The following is an 11480-nucleotide window of genomic DNA, read 5'->3' as shown; positions in this document are numbered from 1 at the left end:
TATTTTTGAGAGAGGGAGAGACAGAGCATGAACGGGGGCGGGTCAGAGAGAGAGGGAGACACAGAATCTGAAACAGGCTCCAGGCTCCGAGCTGCTAGCACAGAGCCCGACGCGGGGCTCGAACTCACGGACCGCGAGATCGTGACCTGAGCTGAAGTGGGACGCTTAACCGACTGAGCCACCCAGGCGCCCCAACAGTTGTATAGTTTTGAAGATGATGGGGATACATTAAAAAAAATTTTTTTTAATGTTTATTCATTTTTGTGACAGAGAGAGACAGAGCATGAGTGGGGGAGGGGCAGAGAGAGAGGGAGACACAGAATCTGAAACAGGCTCCGAGCTATCAGCACAGCTGACTGTGAACCCACGAACCATGAGATCATGACTTGAGCCAAAGTTGGCCTCTCAACCGAATGAGCCACCCAGGCGCGCTGATGGGGATACATTTTTTTTTTTTAATTTTTTTTTTTTTAACATTTATTTATTTTTGAGACAGAGAGAGACAGAGTATGAACAGGGGAGGGGCAGAGAGAGAGGGAGACACAGAATCTGAAATGGGCTCCAGGCTCTGAGCTGTCAGCACAGAGCCCGACGCAGGGCTTGAACTCACGGACCGTAAGATCATGACCTGAGCCGAAGTCGGACACTTAACCGACTGAGACACCCAGGTGCCCCGGGGATACATTTTTTTTTTTTTTTAATTTTTATTAAAAAATTTTTTTTTTTTAACGTTTATTTATTTTTGAGACAGAGAGAAACAGAGCATGAACAGGGGAGGGTCAGAGAGAGGGAGACACAGAATCTGAAACAGGCTCCAGGCTCTGAGCTGTCAGCTCAGAGCCCGACGTGGGGCTCGAACTCACGGACCGCGAGATCATGACCTGAGCCGAAGTCGGCCGCTCAACCGACTGAGCCACCCAGGCGCCCCCCCGGGGATACATTTTTAAAAGCACTTTTACTTGGGTGCCTGGGTGGCTCATTTGGTTAAGCGTCCAATTCTTGATTTTGGCTCAAGTCATGATCTCAACGGTTCGTGGGTTCGAGCCCTGCGTCAGGCTCTGCGCTGACAGCGCGGAGCCTGCTTGGGATTCTCTCTGTCCCTCCCCCCCCTCCCCCCATCTCTCTCAAAATAAAAAAATAAAACGTAAGCAAAATAAAAGTACTTTTACCAGAGTTCTGGCATCAGTAAAGATTTAATCAATTGTGTGTGTGGGGGGGGACTGTAAATTTATGTTATTTTATCATTGTTTTTTTGTTTTTTTGACCGTGGTTGACTAAGGGGCTGCAAATTAAAATTATTACAAGTTTTTAAAAAATTTATTTTGAGGGAGAGAGCACAATGGGGGAGGGGCAGAGAGAGAGAGAGAGAGAGAGAGAGAGAGGAAGAGAGGGAGAATCCCAGGCAGGCTGCACGAGGGTGGCACGGAGCTCAAACTCTCGTAACCTGAGTCAAACGCGAGAGTCCATGCTCAACTGATGGAGCCACCCAGGCGCCCCGGGGCACATCTGAAGACACATGTTCAAGTCACCCAAGAGCTTCAGAGCTGGGGTGAAGAGTAAGAAAAGGCTCCACACTTCAGGTTTTACCTTTTCCTGTCCCTGTGAGCCTCTTCATATTGCGTATTGACTTTACAAGTGATCTTAAAGACGGAGGAGTGAACTTTCCAGGCTCGCCACACGGCTGATGGCAATACTAAAAATTTTCCTATCTGAGCGCTACGTACCTGTGCGCAAACCCATAAACACCGGTGTTTGCAGAAGTTGCGGAAATGCCTGCTTCCCCTTCATTTGCGGCACCCGCAAACGTGTGTGATCCGTGGAAAGGTGAGGAAGCTCGCCGCTCTCCTCGTTGGAAGCAGGTCACCTTAGAGTAAGGTGCGGCCATGATCTGAAACTTCGATGCTGCCAGTGAGTCCCAGGAGGTATTCGGCATAGGTTAGGCCATGAAACTATTTCTTTGTTCTTGTTTTGTGTTTCTACATTATCTGTTTTGTGGGTTTAGTGCTGGATGTCCTTTTGTCGCTGTGCTCCCAGCATCCTGGGCTCAGTGCTGTTTTAACTCCGCACTCTGGGCTGTTACTGCCTCCTGCTCCTGGACGAAGAGCCTTGTGGGGTCCAGGTCAAGGTTTTAAGCGCTTTCAGTGTCTCCAGCACTGCACAGAGCCTGGCATGAGATGGGAGTCTGACGATGGTTTGTCGAAAGGAATACGTGAGTGGTTCATGTGGCTGATCGATAAATGAGAGGCATGTATGTAATGTTGGGTCGCAATGTGGATTCCTGTTTTGTGTTTCCTGTTCTTTCCTTCCATCCTCTCATTTCTTCCTCCCATTTCCCATCTTCCCCTAGAGTTCCACTCGGTGCTGCTGGGGTAAAACCGTCCCACGGGTCCTGCCTTCAAAGCACAATTAAAAGGTTGAGCACCTGAGAACAGCCAGACCTGTGGATTTTCTTCCCTGAATTGGAACCTATTCATTGTCATGTGCACTGTAAGCACGTGGTAAAATGGTGTTGAATGCATAGTAGGTACTCAGGCCACGCTTCTCAATGTGTGATTTGACGTTATATGTGTCTTTATTTTATTTTATTTTATTTTATTTTATTTTATTTTCATTAATGTTTGTTTATTTCTGAGAGAGAGACAGAACATGAGCTGGGAAGGGACAGAGAGAGAGGGAGACCCAGAACCCGAAGCAGGCTCCAGGCTCTGAGCTGTCAGCACAGAGCCCAACGCAGAGCTCGAACCTGTGAACCACGAGATCATGACCTGAGCCGAAGTCGGACGCTAAACCCACTGAGCCACCCGGGCGCCTCTGACGTTATATGTGTCTTTAAAGGGACCTCAGAGTTCCTTTGATCTTTGTTGCCACATCTAACTGATTAATTTTCCATTTTAGACTGTGTTAATCGCCGTATTTATCCTTCAGCTCTAGCAGGGTAGAAACTCTACCTGATACATTTTCTTACTGTTATCACTAAAACAATTTTTAAGGTGGTTCTTTAGAAGTGGATGCTCCGTGGAAAAAGAAATCTGTAGTAACAGCGAAGGCCAAAACCAAAGCATACCTGTGGTTATGTTGTTGTATGTACAGGTGCTTGCTAATGTTGGTTTTTAAAAATTGTTGCTTAAGTGGTTGGTAGAAGAGATGATCTTATTGTCCTTGAAATTTGCATTTCCCACAGTACAAATGCAATCAAGGACCTTTTTTTTTTTTAATTTTTTTTTTAATGTTTATTTATTTTGAGGGAGAGAGAGAAATAGAGTACAAGCAGGGGAGGGGCAGAGAGAGAGGGAGACACAGAATCTGAAACAGGCTCCAAGCTCTGAGCTGTCAGCACAGAGCCCGACATGGGGCTCGAACTCACAAACCGTGAGATCATGACCTGAGCTGAAGCCGGATGCTCAACCGACTGAGCCACCCAGGCGCCCCAAGGACCTTTTCAAACGTGTCGTCATCTTTGTGAAATGCCCGTTTGTGTTATTTTTTTTCACTATTCTATGGGGTGATTTGTCTTTTTTTCTTACGGACTTTCATACATCTTTCACATATCCTTGAGTCTATTTGTCACTGTTTCGCAAACACCTGCACATGGTTTGTGGCTTATCTCGTCATTTTCTTTATGATGTCTTTTGACGAAAGAAAAATTTAAATTTAATGAAGCCTAAATGATCAGTCTTTTATGCTTTGGGCTGCTTGTGTTCTGTATTTTCTCTGATCCGATTCCCAGTGCCGGAGGCTTTGAATCTTTACTAGTGCGTGACCATGAAAACCAAGTTCTAAGTCACCTGGGATTTGGCAGGTGCCAATAGGGCAACTGCTCTTCTCAGTTGGCCCGTCTCTCAGGATCTGCACCCCCGTAATGGTTTTGGCCTCTGAGGATTTCCTTGTCTTTCCAGCTCAGCCATACCTTTGAAAGTTCAAGTTTTATGGTCAAAGAGGAGATCTTCTAAGAGTTTTCCTTGTATACAAGACCTGAGATATGGACAAGGAACCACAACCTATTCCCCCGTTTGCAGATGAACCAAAAGATGGAAGTAGGGGCGCCTGGGTGGCTCCGTTGGTTAAGCATCTTCTTGGTTTCGGCTCAGGTCACGATCTCACAGTGCGGGGGTTCGAGCCCCGCATCCGGCCCTGTGCTGGTGCCGTGGAGCCGGCTTGGGATTCTCGGGTCTTCTCTCTCTGTGCGCCCCTCCCCCACTCACACACTATCTCTGTCTCTCTCAAAATAAACAAGTACATGTTTATCTGCCACCCGATTGCTCACTGGTACGCTAAACCTTTAACGTTACAGTGTGACTTTTCTTTATTCTTTAACAATTTCACATTTATTGAGCACTTGCCATTGCAGCGGGCAGTGTTCCAGGTCTTCGTGTGTACCAACAAGTTTGCTCATGATAGCAGCCCTGTAAAATAGGTCCTATCACCGTCCCCATCTGACCAGTAAAGGAAACTGAGACGCAGGCTGCTTTAGCAGGTCGTCTAGGGTCCGAGGTCCTGCAACTTGCAAGGGCTGAGGGCGAAATTGGAATCCAGGCAATCTGTCCCTGAAGCGTGTGCTCCAAAGTACTGTGCTATATGACGTCTCTAAGAAATATTTATTTGTGTGAAATTGTGTGAAAAAAAAATCAGAATTTTTAAAAAATGTTTTAATGTTTATTTATTTTTGAGAGAGACAGAGACAGAATGCGAGCGGGTTAGGGGCCGAGAGAGAGGGAGACACAGAATGGGAAGCAGGCTCCAGGCTCCGAGCTGTCAGCCCGGAGCCCGACGCGGGGCCCGAACTCACGAACCGTGAGATCATGACCTGAGCCAAAGTCGGACGCTGAACCGACAGAGCCACCCAGGCGACCCCCCCAAAAATCAGAATTTTATGTGTATACATCACCCAAGATAAAATCCAGAATAAAACCACCATTTTAACCTATTGCTTCTGTGATGTCATTGTGCTGAATCATTATGCACAACCTTCATCTTTTTTTTTTTTTCCTTAACATTTATTTCCAAAAGTTGAGCTTACTTCTGTTGGTTTTTCGTGATTAACTTCCCAAGGAAGGAGAAGTAGAAAAGGTGCATCCTTGGCTCCGAGGAACTTTTTTCTTTCTTTTTTTTTTTTTTAATTTTTTTTTTCAACGTTTTTTATTTATTTTTGGGACAGAGAGAGACAGAGCATGAACGGGGGAGGGGCAGAGAGAGAGGGAGATACAGAATCGGAAACAGGCTCCAGGCTCCGAGCCATCAGCCCAGAGCCTGACGCGGGGCTCGAACTCATGGACCGCGAGATCGTGACCTGGCTGAAGTCGGACGCTTATCCGACTGCGCCACCCAGGCGCCCCAGCGAGGAACTTTTTTCTTACAAACACTAATTCTGCCCTTCATTTCTTTCTTTTTTTCTTTTTTTTTTTTTGGTAAGTTTTATGGAGATATAATTCACTTATCATACAATTTGCTCATTTGAGGTATAAGATTCACTGTTTTAGCACATTTACAGGATCGTGGCACCATTGTTGCAATCAATTTTAAGACATTTCATCATTTCTTTTTTTAAAAAAATTTTTTAAAGTTTAGTTATTTTCAGAGAGAGAGGATGAGTGGGGGAGGAGCAAAGAGGGGGAGAGAGAGATGGAGACAGAGAATCCCAAGAAGGTTCCTCACTGTCAGCACAGACCCCTACGCGGGGCTCAAGCCCACGAACTGTGAGATCATGACCTGAGCGTAAATCAAGAGTCGGACCCTCAACCCACTGAACCACCCAGGTGCCCCAACATTTCATCCTTCCTAAAAGGAACTCTACCCTTCTGCCAACATGCCCTCAACTCCTCCATTTCCCTAGCCCTAAGCAACCACGAATCTGCTTGGTGTCTCTCTCCGTATGCCTATTCTGGATATTTCATATAAATGGAATAATAAAACCTGTGGCTTCCTTCACTTAGCAGAATATTTTCCAGACCCATCCATGTCGTAGCATGTATCAGCCCTTCATTACTTTATTGCCAACGAATGCTCCATTGTATGGATGTGCTACCTTTAGTTTATTCTTCAGTTGATGGACGTTTGCATCGTTTCTACCTTTTGGTTATTGGGAATAATGCTATTAACATTTCTGTGCATGTTTTTGTGTGGATGTACATTTTCATTTTTTTAAGAATTTATCTTTAGATGAACTCTACACCCAACGTGAGGCTCGAATTTATAGCCCCGACATCAGGAGTCACAGACTCCATCCACTGAGCCAACCAGGCACCCCTGTTTTCATTTTGGGGGAGGTATATGCTTAGAACTAGAATTGTGGGCCATATGGTAATTCTCTATTTAGCTTTCTTTCTTTTTCAAAAAATGTTTATTTATTGTGAGAGAGAGAGTGCGAGTAGAGGGGGGAAGGAGCACAGAGAGGGAGAGAGAGAATACCAAACAGGCTCTGCATTGTCAGCACAGAGCCTGATGTGGGGCTTGATCCCACAGCCATGGGATCATGACCTGAGCTGAAATCAAGAGTCAGATAGACGCTCAACCAGCTGAGCCACCCACATGCCCCCTTGCCTTTTTATTATTGATTAGTAAGTGTTTATGCATTCCAGATGCATATTCCTTAACAGATAAATGATTTGCAAATATATTCCCCCTTTCTGTGGATTGTTTTCACTTTCTTGTTGGTGTCCTTTGAAGCACAAGAGCTTAAATTTTGACAAAGTCATATTAACTATTTTTTCTTTTGTTGCTTGTGCTTTTGATGTCATGTATATGAAGGTTTTGCTTAATGCAAGGTCCCGAAGATTTATTCCTATATTTTAAAAGTTTTATTGTTTTTAGATCTTATGTTTCTTTTTTTTTAATGTTTATTTATTGGGGTGCCTGGGTGGCTCAGTTGGTTAAGTGTCCGACTCTTGGTTTTGGCTCAGGTTATGATCCCACAGTTTGTGAGTTTGAGTCCTGCATCGGGCTCCGTGCTGTCAGCTCTCTCTCTCTCAAAATAAATAAACTAAAAAAATGTTTTGAGAGAGAGAGAGTGTGAGTGACTGTGGGGGAAGGGCAGAGAGGGAGAGAGAGAATCCCAAGCAGGCTCTGTGCTGTCAGCACAGAGCTCAACAGGTGGCTCAATCTCACAAGCCATGAGATCATGACCTGAGCCGAGATCAACAGTCAGACGTTTAACTGACTGAGCCACCCAGGCACCCGTAGGTCTTCTGTTTCAATGTTTGATTCCTTTGCGTTAATTTTTGTATATGGTGTAAGCTAGGGTCCAGTTTTATTTTTTTCCCCAACGTTATTCATTTGAATGTGGACATCCTGTTGTCCCATCACCATTTGTTGCAAAGACTATTCTTTCCTCATTGAATTGTCTTGTCCTTGTCAAAAATCAGTTGATAATGTTGTGTCAGTTTGGTTTCCTCAGTTGTAACATGTACCTCTCTGGTACATCTAAAATGACAGCTGTGGGGGCACCTGGCTGGCTCAGTTGGTAGAGCCCGTGACTCTTGATCTCTGGGTCGTGAGTTCAAGCCACGTGTTGGGTATGGAGCCTGTTTAGAAAAATACAAATCAAATGACAGTTGTGAAACCTAATGACGTGTGTATGTGTGTCTACATGTGTGTGTGTGTATACATGTTTATGTATGTGTATATATCTCAACCACAAAGAGATTGGGAATGTATTTTTTAATTTCCTGTTTTTCCTTGTTATGATTGCAATCGATTTGTTCTGAGGTACTTAATAACATAGCGTTTTGGATGGAAGAATGAAAAACTGAATAAAATGTGATGGTGAATCTAAGGTATCTCCAGATTTCAGAAATGTTAACATTGGAAAATAAAAAAGAGCATTTTACAATAGTACTCAAATCAAGTTTTTTCTGGAGTTTGGAACACACACTTTCCTTTTCCTTCCTGCACGCTTTGTTGTGTAGGTGCTTAGAAATTACCCGAGTTCCGGGAACCTTCGGTGAATTGCCTGAGGTTACACCAGAAGTGGGTAGCTAACCGATCATGGAATCCACCAGTCTCTACAGCCCTGTTGTCATGTTGCAGGAGTTGCCTGCCTGGAAAATATCTTCATGCTAAGTCAGTGATCCTGGATCAGAGGCATCTCAGAAGCCTGTTCTCTGGAGGCGTGCAGAGTTCTCCGTTTTTTGCTTCTAGTCATGCTTTCTGGCTTTGGCTAGACTATCCCGTACTCTAAACTCAAACCATATCAGGCCACACGGAGTCTCCCATACCTTCACCTGCTCCTGCACAGGCCCCTTGTTTCTTTTACCTGGAATGTCCTCCGTTCACCGTCCACGTATTTGAACCCTGATCAGTTTTCAGGGCCCAGCTCAGATGTTACATCATCTCTGAAACTGTCCTTTTTTCTCACTTCCTCAATTTAGATGTAATAATTCTCACCCCTTACATCCTATATTGTATATTTCTATTATAGCACATACTGCACTATATATTATGGCCTGTTGTTTATATGTTGTATCTTCTAATCGCTTCTCGGCCTTTTGGCTAAGATCAAGTGTAGTATCTGTTCTTATCAGTTTAATATGTTGTATCTTCTGTTAATTTTTAAGCTTTAAAAAAATTTTTTTAATGTTTATATTTTGAGAGAGAGAAAGAGAGAGAGAGCACGAGCATGAGTGGGGGAGGGGCAGAGAGAGGGGGAGACACAGAATCCGAAGCAGGCTCCAGGCTCTGAGTTGTCAGCATAGAGCCCGACGTGGGGCTCAAACTTGTGAACCACGAGATCATGACCTGAGCTGAAGTCAGATGCTCAACCGACTGAGCTACCCGGGTGCCCCCATTTTGTGATGGTTTCAGAATGACCCTTTTGTTGATACTACTTAAAAAAAATTTTTTTTAACATTTATCAATTTTTGAGAGATACAGACAGAGTGTGAGTGGGGGAGGGGCAGAGAGAGAGGGAGACACAGAATCGGAAACAGGCTCCAGGCTCCGAGCTATCAGCACAGAGCCCGATGCGGGGCTTGAACTCTCAAACTGTGAGATCATGATCTGAGCCCAAGTCGGACGCTTATTTGACTGAGCCACCCAGGCGCCCCTGATTCTACTTTTTAAAGCATAACACAAGTTCAGCGTGTTGCATGTGCTAAGTCATTGCTGTTTACAGATGGATAGTGGATATGCCTCTCATATCGAAAGAGAAAAAATTACACCCCTAGAATCCCATGTGCCTGGCGACAGGATTTAGGACTCAAGACCTAATTTTATCTGAGTTCTGCACATCAGCAACAGGGAACTTTCAAAGAGATGATGGCTAAAAGTAAGCATCATTGTTAAGAATTTCAGGCTGGAAAAATAATGGTGTTTCTTGCAAAAGATTGTTGGTAAACAATCTTGGTATAGTTTGGAATGAAACTCTTCCTGGAAGGAAATGGCAGGTGATGGAGACCTCCCTAGTTAGTAATTTGCATTAGAGCTAATTGTGGATTTTCTTCCGAGGGCAGATTTTAGACCGTCTGTCTGAAGAAGGCTAGGGGACCGAATAGATAGGGCTGTAAAAGCTTCTGCTAAATCTACTGGATTCTACCACAGGTCTGAGCAGTGCTTGCTGCCTCGTAGTTGTTCAGTGTGAATTTCTTGAATGAATAAGTGTGAATGGGAGCCTCTCTGAGCCTGTTTCCTCATCTGGAAGGTGAGGGTTTTAATACACATCTTGGGAGATTGTTGTTGAGACCAGAGAAAATGCATCCAAAATGCTCTGTGCTGTGCCTGGCAGATAGTAGGTGCTCGGCAAATGACGTGTACTGCTAATCATATGCTACAGTTTTCCCGTCTGTTTTCATCCTGGCGGTGGCCATGGAAGAGACTGGATCCCTCCAGTTGACGGTTCTGTTGTTTTCCCTTCTATTTTAATCTGAGCTCCGTTTTTGCTTCTTATCTTTAGGAAAACTTGAGGATATAGTGGTGTTTGGCCTTTGAAGCAGTTTGTTTGCCGTGGTTCTTTCGCGCCCGGACAGAATGGCGTGTGTGTGCAGCACGGTTCAGAACTCCGTTTTCTTCTATCGTCTAGGGACAGAAACCCTGGAGAAAGGATAAACGTCCCTGGGAGAGAGCGTCACTGTGAAATAAAGCTCAAGGGTTGGAATTATTGCTGTTTCACAGCAGGATGTAGAGTAAAAACGCTTTCTATAAAATGAGAATGCTTATAGGGCGCCTGACTGGCTCCGTCAGTGGAGCGTGCGACTCTTGATCTCAGGACTGTGAGTTCAAACCCCACGTTGGGTGTAGACATTACTTATTTTTGTTTTAAAGTAGGTTTCATGCCCAACGTGAGGCTTGAACTCACAACCTTGAGATCGAGAGTCACGTGCTCTACCCACGGAGCCAACCAGATGCCCTGGGTGTAGAGATTACTTAAAATTTTTTTTAAAAAATATAATTTATTGTCCAATTGGCTTCCATACAACACCCAGTGCTCATCCCAACGGGTGCCCTCCTCCATGCCCATCACCTGCTTTCCCCTCCCTCCCACCCCCATCAACCCTCAGATTGTTCTCAGTTTTTAAGAGTCTCTTATGGTTTGCCTCCCTCCCTCTCTATTTGTAATTTCCCCCCCCCTTTCCCTCCTCCATGGTTTTCTGTTAGAGATTAGTTAAAAATTTTTTTTACAAATCTAAAAAAAAAAAAAAAAATGAGAATGCTCGTAGGTACCAAGTTACCTAACTTTCTAAACTACCATTTTCCCTCTAGGGGTTGATAAACCCAGTGGAGTTGTGGTTCCTTGGAATGGAAATACATACTCACATCATGGAGGCATGGACTCTTGGAGAAGTAGGACACGAGAGAGAGAGCATTTATTCCAAGCCAGCTGCGTGCTTGGTTGTCCTCGCCAGCCTCCTTCCCACAGAGCAGCTCGGCCTGTGTTCAAACACTATTTGTGACGGGGAGGGCTGCTCTGTCTACCTCCCATGGCAGTCATTTCATCTACAGAGCATTCTGACTTGTATTTTTTATTTATTTTATTTCTTTATTAAAACAACTTTTTTTGATATTTGTTTATTTTTGAGAGGAAGAGAGGCTGAGCATGAGCGGGGGGAGGGGTGGGAAGAAAGGGAGACACAGAAGCAGGCTCCAGGCTCTGAGCCATCAGCACAGAGCCCGACGTGGGGCTCGAACTCACGAGCTGCGAGATCAGCCAACCAACAAACCGAAAGTACGTGATCAAATAGCACGCATACTGCAGACATAGCCCAAGGAGTTGCATGGTGCGTATGTGTCTGTGCTGGGGGATGTTGCGGTTTGCTTCAGACTCACGATTTCACAAACTAATGTGAACGCGAACCTTTACTTTCACCCAGAACGTCTATCCAAACTTAACAGTGTGTAACACCTAGTAGGGACTGGATAAATGTTTGTTTAAAAAAGCGAATGCATGCAACATCGGTCTTTAAAAACGATACTTTTTGTTACTTTTTTTAAAGTAGGCTCCATGCTGGGCGCCTGGGTGGCTCAGTCCGTTGACTTCGGCTCAGGTCACGATC

At 44.7% G+C, this 11480-nt stretch overlaps 1 pseudogene; it reads left to right on the top strand.

Annotated features, from left to right (window-relative positions):
• The first annotated feature begins 8464 nt into the window (after nt 1-8464).
• Nucleotides 8465-8672, top strand: LOC125932488 (uncharacterized; annotated as a pseudogene).
• The last annotated feature ends 2808 nt before the right edge of the window (nt 8673-11480 follow it).

Source organism: Panthera uncia, chromosome X (assembly GCF_023721935.1).
Source record: "Panthera uncia isolate 11264 chromosome X, Puncia_PCG_1.0, whole genome shotgun sequence".
In the NCBI taxonomy this organism is placed as follows: Eukaryota; Metazoa; Chordata; class Mammalia; order Carnivora; family Felidae; genus Panthera; species Panthera uncia.
The sequence above is the reverse complement of the archived record's forward strand: the minus strand, read 5'-3'. Positions and strand labels throughout refer to the sequence as shown.